Raw genomic sequence first — 15654 nt, forward strand, 5'->3', positions numbered from 1 at the left:
CTAAGAGAGGCCATAGAAAACTTACATACATTAGGATTTGACCTAACACTCAGTGAACAAGTAGAACATAAACAGACAGAGAGAAAAAGAACTACAAGCTCTGGGAAAAAGAGAGCAGACTATTTAAGGGAGAAAAGAGCTTTCCAGTCCTAACAAAAAATACTTGAATAATTCAGAATCTTCGTACAAGTATCAAGATCCATTAGGAGTTGGCAGGAAGCCAAGTGGCCCAAGAACCAGCATAAAGGACACATTCGAAGTTGACAACACGGAAGATGGTCCCCAAACGAATAACAAAGAACTCGAATCGGAAGACCAAGCGTTGCAAGTGGAGGACTGGTCCTGGATACAAGAAGCATTATCAAGACAACAAGAATAGCCATTCAGGAAGAGGCTCCACAAGGATGAGATGACTCGTAAGGATCCTGCACCATCAGAAATACATTCAAATCAAGGCAGAACAATGGCATCATGGAACACCAGGGTTTTCGCACACGTGACGAGACCTAGTGATTTGAATTTGGCAGATTATGACATTCTATGCCTACAAGAAATGCAGCTGTTAAAAAGCCCATACTTTGATGTTTTTTACCTAACTACAGCGAATGCAGCAAAAGGTGAACAAGGCTGGCCCTTTTCAGGGTTAATGCTAGCCCTAAGATCAAGTTCTGGCATGAATATGTGAAAGATCTTGCACTCAGATCACCACTGCCTGGCTATCCTTGCGGACTGGCAGAACACCTCTGAAAATTGCAAGCGAAATAAAAGGGAAAACAGGGCTATAATAACTTGCTATTGGAACCCTCAAGCCATGTCAGTAGTCAACTTCCTGAAACTAATGACCACTACAATTGACACTGTTCTGATAAACAACACTGATTCACACATTATAATCTGTGGTGATTTTAATGTAATCTGCCAATCGAATTGGAAAAACAGAAATGACCAAAGGCCAAATTTATCAGCTCTGAAAAGAGGAAAACTATGGTCAGGATTAATGAAAACCAGGGATCTACATCAAATAAAATTAAAAGAGGGAAGTGACAAATTGGCCATTCCAACGTGGGAACGAGGAGACCAAGTAGCTGACTTGAATTATATATTTGTCTCCATACATAACTCCCATATATCAGAGCCTATGAAGTCACAAGAACAGCAAACAGTGACCACAAGCTATTGAGTATGAGCCTAAGTTTGGTAACATCGTCTTGCAATCATCACATGAAGGCCGAGGTAGAAGTAAACAACGGGGGGAACAGATTGAGACTTAAATCAGAAGATATAGCAGCTTTAATGAAAATTTAGATCACAGAAAAAGAAGAAGACAGAAAGCTATCGAGGAGGGTTGATTATAGTCCACTTTTACATCCCTTTAGCAGTAAGAAGTCAGGAAACAGCATAACAAAAGAAACTGCCCACCACAACTATGATTCTATTTTAGTGGAAAAAAGGAGATCAATGAGACGACTGAAGAGAGTGGCAGCTAGGTGCAATCATCCTGTCCTGATGGCCCAAGCCCTCAAAGCAAACAGAGTACAAATCCTGGATTATCTCCCACAGGCATAACCTTCTCCAACAAGACACTGAGAATATGCTGAGAACATTAAGTGGTGAAAACTCTAAGATCTTTTGGTCCCTAATCAAAACATCGAGAAAGGCCACCGAGTCACCATGCTTGGAGGGAGCATTTCTTAACTTTGTATCATGGGGTGACTTATAAAATCCAGCCATTGATTCCTCGGGCACAAGAAAAACCGTGGTATTGTGAATATGAGGTACCAGACATCCGAGAGAAGATACAAAAAAACTCAATAGATCAGGAGCTCCCGGTCCTGATGGGCTTTCTAACATAATGCTATTAGAACACCCGGACGAATGGTCAATTTTCAAACAAGCAGTCTTTAAGAACATCTCAATACAAAAGAACATCCCAGACTTGTGGAAGACGGCCACAATAGTTCCCATTTACAAAAAGGGTGACAAGACCGACCCAAAAAACTACAGACCTATTGCGTTTCTTGACGTGATAGAAAAAATGTATGGGTCTCCGTTACTGATGAAATTTGTAGTCTGGACAAGGGTAGCGGATTTTCACTTCGCATCCAGGAAGGGCAGGAGCCCAGCACCGCCAGCCCTAGCCCACACCATGAGAGCCAGATGTGACATGCAGAGTGCGGACTGATGCCCTCGCCACAGGCAAGCTGAAATACTAAGTAAGGAGAGATCATCAAATATACCCAGCCCGATGGTATCTCGCTTACTCTTGCTTTTTGCAAATATTGTTTTTGCAAGTGCTGGATGTCCCTGAGCTGCATCACACACACACACCGTGCGCACTTTCAAAGATGGCCGTTCAATTCGTTGTAGCCAGTGGAGGCCCCTGCATCCTGTCCTGAGGACACCCTGATTGGTTCGACCTCCCAATTACTACCGGCAACAAGACCGGAGGCGGAATCCGGCCACATCCCCTAAAGGGCCACGACCTCAAGGGCCTGTCTGCAGCTGTCCCCCATTTCACTTTGTATCCAGGAAGGGCAGGAGCCCAGCGCCGCCAGCCCCAGCCCACACCATGAGAGCCAGATGCGACACGCAGAGCGCGTATTGATGCCATCACCACAGGCAAGCTGAAATACTAATTAAGGAGAGATCATCAAAAATACCCAGCCCGATGGTATCTCGCTTGCTCTTGCTTTTTGCAAGTGCTGGATGTCCCTGAGCTGCATCACAGACACACACTGTATGCACTTTCAAAGATGGCCGCTCAATTCATTCTAGCCAGTGGAGGCCCCTGCATCCTGTCCTGAGGACGCCCTGATTGGCTCGACCTTCCACTTACTACTGGCAACAAGACCGGAGCAGAAGCCGGCCGCATCCCCTAAAGGGCCGCAACCTCAAGGGCCTGTCTGCGGCTGTCCGCGGCGGACCGGCGAGCCCCGAGTAGCTCCGCTGCGAACTAATCCACCCGATCAAGTAAGTCCGATCGGAACCCATCCCGCCCCTCCTCACCATCATCCCCTCGGCGTAGCAAACTATCAGAGACTAGCATCACAAATGCCAGGCATTAGGATTACTAACACTAACTGTATATTAGTAAAATGTACTGATGATGCTGCTCGATCCCTGACTGAACTACCTACCTCAGCCACCACGCCACCCACCGTTTCCTCTGCTCTTTGTTATAAAAGCACAGTAATCCAGGTTTCCTGCAGACGTTATGCCTTTAGTACCATATAGCACTCTGCTACAGTAAATGCTTATCTGTATGTTATTTCAGTGTCTGCCATCTTCTGTTGCAATTCAAACTGTATTAGTAACCCAGTATAGCAGCTTGAGCTACAATTATTCACTTATTGGGCTCTAGACAATTCGTTTGGATACCAATTGCCTTCCCTACTAGCTAAAGCACCCAGATTGTCGCACGGCACATTGCCAGTTGTCTATGTTCCTCTCGCCATGCGTCCTGATAGCAACCATTTGGTACATATATGCATATTTGTACCCTGACATCTACAGCTAGCTAATAATCTGTCTACATCTGCTAGTTAACCTGATCCTAAAAGTATATTTTTCCAGGAATACATACCCTATTGACTTACAGTGCCAAACACCATCACTAGTTCACAACTATGTGTGATTGGCTATCCCTCATCATGTTCCCATTCACTATCATCGCAAACAACATACCCTGCACAGGGAACCATTATGTGAACTACAAAGATGGTCTCACTAAACTAGCCTGCCATCGCCACCACCCCATCCTTTGTCCCACCCCCTTCCTGCCCACCCAAACACCCTTCCCTCACCACACTAATGGCGAAAATACCAGACGCTCCAACTCTCGGGGACTCTGCCAAATAAGTTCTCTAGCACACCTCAAACAAGAAAGCCCACAGACTCATGTCTCTGCAGTGGAAACCCCTTCCACTACTCCCATTCTGGGGATTACTAGAAATAATCGCCTAAGATTGCATACTAGGTACCATGATCAGAGACATTCACCCAACGCCAACACATTCAACAAGTCATCGCCTATGGTAATCACATGCCCTAGAAAACCAATTACCAATGACTCACCATGCCCAGCTACAGCAGTTACTGTTACACCACCTACCCCCAGACAGAAACCACTCTCGAACTATAATGGTGCCCTCATTAATGCACGGTCCCTAGGAGCATATACCATTGAAATACATGACCTCATCATTGATCTTAAATTAGACTTCCTGGTAATCACAGAATCTTGGCTCCACCAAGCCTCTGGACCATTACTATCTCTAGCAATCCCTCCAGACTACACCATATTTAGGACAGACAGATCCCACTCACATGGCAGTGGTGTAGCCATCATATCCAAAAAAGACCTCAAATTCAAACACTATCCCATCGAAGGCATTACAGGCTATGAATCACTACTAGTCAAATTCACCCCCAATGACAAAACTACTATTAACTTTATAGTAACCTACAGAGCCCCTAACTCGAATAGCTCCCCAGAAATAGATCTACCATTATTACTAGCCCCAATGATTAAACCAAAAACCAAATGTATCCTCTTAGGAGACTTCAACTTAGGATTTATGGACTCTCTAGACACCAAAGCAGAAGCGCTACACTCGGCATTAAAGGATATGAACTTTATGCAACTAGTGGATGCCCCAACTCATGCCAAAGGAAGAACTCTGGATTGGATATTAACCCTTAACACGAACATAACCATGGAATCCATTACTCCCGTTGACTGGACAGACCATCATATATCAAATTCACAATCAATGCCGATGAACCACTCTCCCCCACAATCACCACCACTCATTCCTTTGAAACTAGGAACCGTCGTAAGCTTACACCGGATAACCTTATGCCACTGCTTAATGAAGTTCTTAAGACTACATCATTTACCAATGAAAATCATTGCCATTTGGCTGATACCTACCACAACTGCCTCACCTCCACTGTGAATGCAGTAGCCCCCCTCACCACCAAAACCAAAATAACAGAAAAACGATTGTGCTCTTGGTTTAATGATGACATAGCGACCCTCAGAAGACCAAACGTGCGTTAGAACAGGCACACAGAATACACCCTACCATAGAATCTGGAAATGCCTTCCAATTGGCTAACACTACCTACAAAAAAGCCATTATCGCACAGAAAGCTAATGCCTACAATACCCGAATCAGCAACGCTGCCTCCGATTCCACAGAACTCTTTTCTATCTTGAGAGAATTGGGAAATCCTACACCCATTATAAATGCCACTAACTCCAGCAAAGAATGGTGCACCACCATTTAAGATGCACTGACCGCCAAGATCTCTCTCCTGCAAAATAAAATCACTACCAAAAGAAAATCGGACAAACCTCTACCCACCAACCACATTCCAACCTCTAAAACTAATTCCAATCCCATATTCCACTTCTCTCCTGTCTCCCAAGAGTCGGTGCTTAATACTATAACCAAACTCAAAGCATCTAATTGCAAAGGAGACTCTGTCCCAGCACATGTAGTCAAGTCATGTGCCCTATGCCTCACACCTATCATAATCAATTTTGTTAACGCCTCATTTAAAGCCAATGTGGTACCGGCCAGTGTCAAAGCAGCATGGGTTACACCCTTGTTAAAAAAAAAACACCCTTGATCCTATGGTACCCACTAACTACCAACCAATAACAATGGTACCATTCTTGCTCAAAATTATAGATAAAATAGCCTATAAGCAAGTCCACGCACATCTAGAAGACAACCAACTTCTTGGCATTAGACAATCAGGCTTTAGACCAAAACAGGGCACGGAAATGGCTCTTAGATTTAAAAATACAGGTGGATACCATTAGAGACACAGGCAAACTGTATATTTTCCTGCTCTTGGACCTGTCTGCAGCGTTTGATTCTGTAGACCACGACAAACTCTGTTCCACCTTATCAAAAGACTTCAATTTCTCCACGGATGCCACTATGTGGATTAAATCTTTCCTGGCAGAATGAACTACTAGAGTCGCCATAGGTAAAGAAGCAGCAGACCCTATCCCAGTCCCCAGTGGAGTACCTCAAGGGTCATGCCTCTCTCCTACACTCTATAATGCTTATACTAAGCTCCTCTTTGCAGCTCTAGATGATATATGGGTGTCATCTATACCAACTTTGCTGATGACACTCAGATCCTTATACTACTTTCAGGGAACTACTCTCAAGACACGTTAACCATCAACAATATCTATGCCATAATTCAGAACTGGATGGCATTAAACAGCCTGTGCCTCAGCAATGAGAAGACAGAGATTCTCATTGTGGGCTCCCAATCTAAATTAGGCACACTCCACCCAGACTACTCTGCCATCAACATCGATGGCACAATGATCCCTGTCTCTAAGCAAGTAAAAACACTAGGAGTGTACCTGGATGCCAACCTTACAATGACTAAACATATCAACACATTATCCTCATCACCCTCCTACACAGCCAAACTAATAGCCCGAAGCCGCCAATTCCTGACCCCAACTAACTGCTAAGGGGTGCCAGAGCGTTAATATTATCCAAACTAGACTACTGTAATGTACTGTCAGTCGGGACCTCGGCTACAAATCTTAACAAACTGCAACTAATCCAAAACAAAGCTTTAAGGGCTGACCTAGGATTGAAAAGATCTGATCATAGATCTAAAACCAGAAGAGATGCTCATTGGCTTCCCATCAAAGCTAAAACCCTCTTCAAGACTCTGTGCATCACATTCAAATGCCACCATAACAAAGCGCCCATTTATCTGAACAAATCCATTGCCAAAAAATAATCGGTCAGAACCCTAAGATCAAATAACAAACTCCTTCTAGGGTTGCCCTGCTTCAAGAACACTTGAGCAGGAGGGAGAAGCTTCCAATACCTAGTGCCGAAACATTGGAACACCATCCCGCTTAGTATCAAAAAAGAAGAAACACTATCTGGTTTTAAAGAACTGTTAAAAACCTGGTTATTTAACCAGTATTGATAGATCAGATATAGCCCGTTTCTCTGTACAGTGTAATTAATCTGTGAATAGTAATTGTTACTCATGAATGAAATTGTATATGTCTTAATTGTTTTAAAAAGCTGTCTGTAACCTCGCTGTGATACCTCAGGGTCCTGGGCGTGTAATAAATGTAATAAATAAATAAATAAAATAGATCCTTTCCAAACTGGATTTTTTAAATCAGTGGGCACATTGGTAAATATTATACTACTTAGCATACTTAAAAGCAAATCACATCAAGGAAAGGGGAAGATCTTTATTGCGTTTGTGGACCTTGTCCAAGCTTTCGATCGGGTGAATTGTAAACTGCTATGAGCAAAACTGGAGGGGAAAAATATCCAAGCGAGGTATTGGAGCCTCTAATTGCCCTCCACACTGACACACAGATCAGAGTTCACCTAAATCATGCAGGCCTACCCTCTTCTGTTATCCCTACAGCACAAGGGGTAAAGCAGGGGTGCCCCCCCTGGCACCGGCAATCTATAACTTTTTCATATCAGATCTTCAGCAATTTGAACCTCAGCTGAGACCCTTTCCACCAACAATCGGGGAGGAGAAGATCACACGAATGTTATATGCAGATGACCTTATTTTAATAGACAAAACTAAAATAGGTCTACAAAGACAGTTGGACAGTTTACAGCGATATGTTTACTTTAATCAGCTTCAGATTAACTAATCAAAACCAAAAATAATGTGCTTCCAGCAAGGAACGTCGAAACAAGAATCCTTCACTTGAATGCTGAGGACAAAAACAACAAAAAAGGTCAAGATTTTCAAGTACTTGGGAATAATGGTGAATAACAGCCGTGCCGAGACCCCACTGCTTGAATCTCTATTGGATAAAGCGAAGACACTGGCGATCCAATCCAAATTTCTGGATATTAAATTTGGACGTTTTTCTCTAGGAGCGGCCTTAAACTTTTATAAGGGAAAGGTGGTACCCTCACTTACATGTGGCACGGGGGCTACTTTGGCTATACCTGAGAAGATATGGCCACGCCTAGAGGCCGTCCTCTGGAAAAAGGTTCTTAATTTGCCAAATTCAATCCCCATGGCACTAATTCATAGATAACTGAGTCTTACATCTCTTAAAGCATCTGTTGAATGGAAATGACTGGCCCTACTGCTGACAAGTCTGCTGGTCCTGAGAATCATAAACCAGGAGATAACGAAAGGGTCCTCAGTCCAGCTGACACAATGGGTTAGCAATAATAAAAAGAAAATGGATGACTTGGCCTGCTCAGAAGATGATTTAAGAACGAACCCCATGAAAGTGAAAAGAAAACTCCTAGAGCTGGACTGGATCACTACTCTAGACAGGGCTGGAGCCTGAAAACTCATTGGAGACATACCAACAGCACACACAAAGTTGAACCAAGTATGTCCATACTTGCTAAAGTTTCCAAACAGATCACATAGAGAAACTTTTATGCGAATACGTTGCAACTTGACAGAAACAAATGAGATCAAAGCAATCCGAGGCAAGAGCCAATCAAAGGGTGCAGATTTTGCCTGAATCCACCTAAAGTAGAAACAATGTCATGTGATAATGAATTGGCCAGGACTGACTGGTCAGCGGGACCTCCTGCTTAAGCCACTTTTCCAAAATCATACAACCATGTACGAGGACTGGAGATGGGCGGCGTTAATGAGTGGCCACAAAATGTCCTGGATCATCGCAGTGGCCTCATTTATCCAGATGATCCTTCCTTCTGCAATTGTACCAAACCACCAAAGAAGCAAGGACGCTCAATGGGAGACAGTTGAGGTTGAGGAATATGGGCTGAAATCTTAATAATGTTCTTTTCTTGTTCTTTTTCTTTCAATGAGGACAAAAGCTGATTGGAAAATAAACTTATTATCTTATGTATTTTTAGTAAAAATTGCGAATGCAATGAAATCAAATCAATAAATTAATTAATTTTAAAAAATGACTGCTACTATTATTTAGGCCCTGCCCAACAAGCAACACCTATGAAAGCACAAAAACAAACTCTGTTGTTATTGAAAAGTTTCTTTCTGATAATGTATTCCTTTCTTGGTCTACACAAACTTTAGTTTGGCCATTTAAAAAAAAAGGCACGTTCCCCCATCACGTCAACCTGCCATACACATCCCCCCTCCCACGCCCTCCAAACAAAACAGAGAAATTCAACAAAACGACTGTGGGGAATGCACAAGTAATGTACAAATGGCATATGACAATCTTCTGTAGACAAGAGATGTAATCAAGAATGAATGTACATATTTGTAAGGTAGAATTTGCTTTTTGGCCTCACTCTAGTCCCCCAGCACTTTTTTGCTTGACTCTTGGGCTTTGAACTACTTCTCCTGAGTGTGTGGGAACGTTTTTCCACACTCAGTCTTTTACTCTCCTGTTGTGAACCTTTTTCAACACTTTTGGTTGTATCGTTTTGAAGTCATGCTTTCCTCCAACTTTTAAGGCATCTGCAATTTATTATTGCATCACACAGAACTTTCTGTGCAGGGTTGCTGGGAGCTCCTTGAGCAGCCCTTTTTATTTTCCTTGTGATATCAAATGTTACCAAGGACAGAGGATACTTTTTATATCCTACCCACTTATATTGTGGAATCTGAACTCCCCACCTTATGTTGAGTGCTAGGGGGACACAATGTATCCCTTTTCCCACTTCTCCTTTAACTTTCTAGCGGCAGTGGATATTTTTGTGAATTTTACATGCAGGCTGCAGTCACAGCTGCGGTATTGATACACAGGTCACCATTGAAAACAGTGCCCTTCTTTTTCTCCAACTCATGACTTGTCTTTTCTTAAGCCTTCTTCTGCCGACCAGGGTGTGGGGTGGGGGGAAAGAGTTCCACACATTCCGTTGCTGGGCTCCCCGTGGGAAAACTGTCCGAAGGCTCCAGTGTGTCTGGGAGGATAGGAAACTAGGTGGTCACCAAAACTCCTGAGGTCATTGTCCTCTGGTGTGTCTGCTTGGATCCACTTCTGACAGGGTGCAAAACACAAAGTCTGAATGTCGCATGCATGTCGATTGGTTGGGCGACGGCATAAAATGAGAGGGTCTTTATGCTGAAGCCAGAGTTGACCACTGGAAGATCCATTCCGGAGGAGGACTTCTGTAGCCACCTCCAGCAGCCGCCAAAGCCAACAATTGACCACTGCTGCTCCAGCCCTTTCTTCTGTGTGACAGGGAAGATCCAAACCAGACTACTTCCTCCATGTACTGGTGGGCCTAACCAGCCTCGAGACCAGCTACAGTTTGAGGCATCCCACAAAGTGCTGCAAACTTCCAGGCCTCGATCGCCGAACCGATGGAGGCTTAGCTAGTTAGCAAATGTACCGGGTCTCATTGGAGGCTCCAGTAATTGACAAGCGGGTAGACACAAGCTGATCTTCACAGCATACTGGTTCAAGATTAGTTTCCCTTTGCATTGATTGTGCACCTTAAATGAAATTAACAGATTGCAATGTTATCCGTGGCTTTGTTTGGCAGTGCACTCACATCACAAAATATTCAACAGCAGTGCTTGTGACCGTCTCAAATTCACACATCGCACTGAAGACGACGTGCGTGGGCTGCCATTTATTTTTCAGTACTTGACATCCCTTAGAAGGGATGACATTCAGAATAATTTTTTGTTTAAATATACTGAGACTTACTAACCAAGCACTCTATATGTTGAAACACGTCTAGGCTAACTAGGTAATCAAGATTTGATGAATCTTCCTAGGTTTAGTCAGGGCCTTCCTACTTGTTGGTGTGAATCATTTAGGACTAGAGGTGATTGGTCTTGATGAACGGACTAGGTTAAAACAAACCAGTAAAAACATTGTCCAAAATAAACTCAGCATTCAGCATTATTTGAACCTCTTTTACTGATGTAATGTATGTATCAAATTAATATTGTTATACAAAACTGATGTATAGGCCACCAGGAGGTGCAGACAAAATGTCAGCCTAAGCGCTGAGCTCCGTCCGCTGTTCTGGTGTTTTCATAGAGTTCTGCAGAGTTGAGGTGCTCAGAACCCCAGGAGGGGGTCCCTTGAGCATGTGAAGCAGTACTGCAGTAGAGGTGAAGAGCCCTACGCACCCAAGGCCTGCTCCAGAGGAGCAGAGAGCAGTGCGACAGGAGCAGTGCTGAGCCGTTGTTCCACACCCACTTGTTTTTTCAGTTGCAGCAGACCGAGTTGTAGTCAGAGCTGCAGAGACCCTGCCGTTGAGGAGGCAGCCCCTTGTCGCAGACGGCCTGGGGAGCGGACCCCCAGGAGTTGCGCCCTGCTTACCTTGTGGCTGGTCCCGGCCCCCTGAGTAGGCAGCAGGGTTATCGTGGCATATGCTGAGCCGCGAGAGGAGCCTAATACAGAAGTGGAGGCTCCAGGCCTATAATGAAAGGGCACCTAGTCAGAGTGTGGCCCGAGAGCGCCTGGGGGTGCTGTGGAGTGTGCAACCCGCAGGGTGCAATTGGAGGCAGGGCGAGCAGACAGCCTGAGCTGACAGCCTGGGACACAGTGGCGCAGCAGTGGTGCGTCATGACAGCAGCTCCAGAGTTAGGACCGGCAGCAGTGGAGAGGCCCGCTGAGTAATTGACTGCACAGGGGAGCCAACAAAGGAGGCCAGCAGGAGGCTGAGTGATGCAGAACCCCAGGTGGGAGCTACAGAGGTGCACTGCTCGCACGGTGCACAGGCAAGTGGTGGCGGGGAGCGCAGCAACACAGGCCAGACAGCAAGCAGAATATACCTGACCAGGAAGCTGGGAAGCTGCATAGGAGGCCAGTCCAGCGCTAGCGATAGGAAAACTAATCTCCAGCAGTCGACGAGCCCAACTGTTAAGGAGGCCAACAGTTGCCTGTGAGCCTGCAGCTGTAGTAGCTGCCATTGTGCTAGAAGAGTGGAGGACCCGGTCCCCAGAGCAGAAGAGTGCAACACCCCTCCCTGAGTATTCAGACTTCAGTGGTGCCACCTTCCCTGGGGCCGGTGACTCCCTCTGCACACACTAAAACACCATACCCGAGTGCTTGTGACGGGGGTGGGGGAGGAGGCCCGCTGGAAAGACTGCCACAGACATTTGTATGGGGTGGTAGCAGCAATCAGTGTTTCCCTGCAAGGCTGGTTGACAGGAGAAGCCCCAAGACAGGCGCATGACGATGGCTGGATGAAAATCAGGTAATCCTGTGGTGTACAATGGAGGGGCCCAAGTGGCATAGAGTGCAGCCCCCCTAGCAGAGGTGCAGAAGAATCCTCCTGAAAAGGCAGGGTAGGGTGTGGCAGACTGGAGCTTGGAGGGAGTCTTGGGAGAAGGACGGGCTTTGCAAGGCCCATCGAGGTATCTGCCCGGCGGCGGAGCAAGGTGGAAGAGGTCCTTTTGGCTCTGTGCCCCCCTCCCCTTCTTGGCATGTGGAGACGTTGGGACTGGAAAGGGTAATGAGGGGGACAGCTTCGCCTAAGTGTAACCCAACTAACCAAGCAGAAGAGGGAGGACTTAGGTGGATGAGCTGGAGAGGTGCCCTCGCGCAGTCTCGATACCAGGATGGGAGATCTCATCCCTGCTCGGCAGAGATTGGCACAATTAAAAGTGACATTCAGGCCATCCTGAAAGAGATAAGAGGAATGAGGACAGACATGGGGGCAAAGGTGGCAGATGTCTCAGCAACGATGGTTACCCTGGAGGAGTGGAAGGGTTGAAAGCTAACCAGGCCTCAATGGGGATCCTGGAAGCGCAGACAGAGACGTGACATGAGGAGGAGTTGCAGCTCAAAGTGGACAACGTCGAGAACCAGGAGAGGCGGCACAACCTCCGGTTCTTTGGGTTGCGGAAAGGTGAGTCCACCACTGGCCTGGAGCAGAATATCCAGGACATAATAGGAATGGTTTTGTACTGCAAAGAGGGTGAGCAGGTAACTCTGGATAGGGTGCACTGTGCTGGGGGAGGGAGCAGAGGTCTGTGCTCCGTTCTGGCACGGTTGCACTACTATGGTGATTAGGTGAAAATCCTTGAAAAGAAATGCCGCCTGGGCGATCTTTAGTATGGAGACTCCAAGGTGGCCATCTTTCAGGACGTGTCGAATCACACACTATTGAGGCGCAAGAAATGCAGGACCCTCACCAGATGACTCCAGGAGAAGGGGGTGAAGTACAGATGGGCTACCCATTTGCACTGGTGTTTGAATGGGAAGGGAAGATATACCAGCTGGTCACAGAGGATGCCAAGCAAGTCATGGAGGACTTGGTGGAGCCCCACAGTGGAACACTCCAGGAGGAGGGGGGAGCAGAGTAGATCCTCGCCAAGAACCACAAGGCACAAAGTCCTAGGTCCCAGAACATTTCAGAAATTTAGCCTCTCGCACTGGAAAGACAGCACATGAAGGGGGACCGGGGGGACTGCAGTGATCCTTATGTTTTCTGATGGGCTGCGGCCCCCACTCCTGGGGTCCTCCTTTACCCTGATTGTAAGGGGGGATGTCCTTGTTCCCTACAAAGTACATAGTTGGCTTTAGGATGTTGTGTTCAGGGAGGTGGATTTGGGAATAGTGAGGCTTCAGGGTGTATTAAAGGGGGCGGGGGGTTTCAAGGTGCTATGGGTTTTGTTGGAATTGAATCCGGGAGGGAGTAGGGGTGGCACTGTGGGAATTTGGAGGGGTGGTGGATTGTGGTAGGGGGTGACACGGCCAGGACAGGGGTCACCTCCTTGGTGGTTCGACTGGTAGGGGCATGACGGTTGAGATGCACGGTCAGACGCCTCATATAGGGGGAGAACGGGCTGAGCTGAGGGTGGCCACGTTAAATGTAAAGGGGCTTAACTCACAAAATAAGAGTGGACTAGCAACATGTTCCATATACAGTGCGTGGTGATCCTCTTTCTGCAGGAGACTCACTACAAACAGGGGGTGGAATCGACAAAGGGTAAAGATATTGGTCTGACCTACTGAGCTTTGTATAAGGATCACAAGAAGGAGGGGGTAGGCATCATAGTTGGAAAAACATTTCAAATGACAGGGGTCCAGATCAAGAGAGAGTATAGGGGGTGGTTCCTTGGGATTAAGGGTCTTTACGACTGAGTGCATGTCACATTGGCCACACTATACACGCCCAATGCGGGACAGATGCAATTCCTGCATCAGATCTTTGCGATGTTGAACGCTGGGCAGAAGGGGGCCACGATCCTGGGGTGATTTTAATCTAGTGGCCGACCCTGTGCTAGATTGGTGGCATGCTACAGGGAAGGCCTGAAGGCGACGGCTATGCAGAACATTGACTTTCAGAACTTCCTGCAAGACTATTGGGCAGACGTTTGGTGGGGTCTCTTTCCAGGGCACTATATATTCTTTTCCATGTGTTTTAAGTATTTTATGATGTGTGAAGAGGTATGTGCACTTTTCATGACTTGCTTGTTGATATAAAGATTACAAAGAACATTCTCTTCTCCCCTGCTCCAGTCATATGACATAAATTACTCACTGTAATCATATTTCTGATGGATGCATCTGCTTAGATTCACTTGCTGTGCATATAGTCTGACATCTAGTGGAAATCGCAGAGTATTGCATCTTTTTTGTAAGATTAAAAAGGGATGTCGACATGGACGTGACTAACAATAGCCCTAACGTGTTGTATAGTGTACCCAAAATGCTTCACGCATTGCGATCCCACAGGTTGTTTTTGTTCTGTCGTGAGGGAGACTTACAGCAGTGTGAGTGAGCATAGAAGAAAGTAGGTGTAAGATGTATATGTTCCTTGCATTCCAAGAGGGGAGGAAGAGTGGGTGCATGTGAATCTAAGCAGATACAACCATCAGAAGAACAAGTTACTGACCCATGGTAACGTTCTTTCGACTGGATGTTCCTCCCACATATTCCTCATCTTATATCTCCATATCCAGCTTTAGCTGATCCAGAATTTCTTCCCAGCACGGGGGTGCTGTACGTCAATATCTGTTGACTCGATGTCCCTTGAGAGCCTCTGTCTCAGAGTCTACGTCAGCTGCACTATATAGCTGTTGGCTTCAGTTACGTTTTTACATATATTGGTTTATCCAAAGCCTGACAGTGTCTCACCCGAAAAGAGCATAAGCTGCAATGACATGGAAATTCTACTGCGGGGTAAGTTTGGAAGAGAGATGAGGAATACGTGGAAGGAACATCCAATCGAAAGAACGTTACCATGGGTAAGTAACTTGTTATTCGAATGGACTGTGTCCTCCCACATATTCCTCATCTTTTCATAGGCTCCCAAAGCAGTATTATGTTCTTTTGGAAGAGGGATTCGGAATGTATAGTTTCCAATTAGAATTTAGGATTCGCTTATTGGTCTATATATGTATAGAATGTAACACTGTGCTAGGAAAAATTCTCAGAAATGTGCCAATTCCTCTCTACCTTAGAGACCTCCAGCAACTTTGCTGGATTTTGAGGACTTTAATTTTTAACCCGGAGAGAGTGAGACCCTTTTTCCCACTCTCTCATGTATTTTAATGTGATTTTGACTGTGATTTGGTTGTGGAGTCTGACAAACTCCATAGGCATCATCTTTTACATTGTGTCAGACAGTACCTTCAGTGCAGTGACGCAGGGAAGTCTTTCAGATTTCCCAATGGTTTAAATACCTTCTCTTCGTTAAACTAATGTTTCCAAGAGCAGTAAAGTGAAATTGACTTTACTTACATTTG

Source organism: Ambystoma mexicanum, chromosome 11 (genome assembly GCF_040938575.1).
Source record: "Ambystoma mexicanum isolate Mex_15411 chromosome 11, UKY_AmexF1_1, whole genome shotgun sequence".
In the NCBI taxonomy this organism is placed as follows: domain Eukaryota; kingdom Metazoa; phylum Chordata; class Amphibia; order Caudata; family Ambystomatidae; genus Ambystoma; species Ambystoma mexicanum.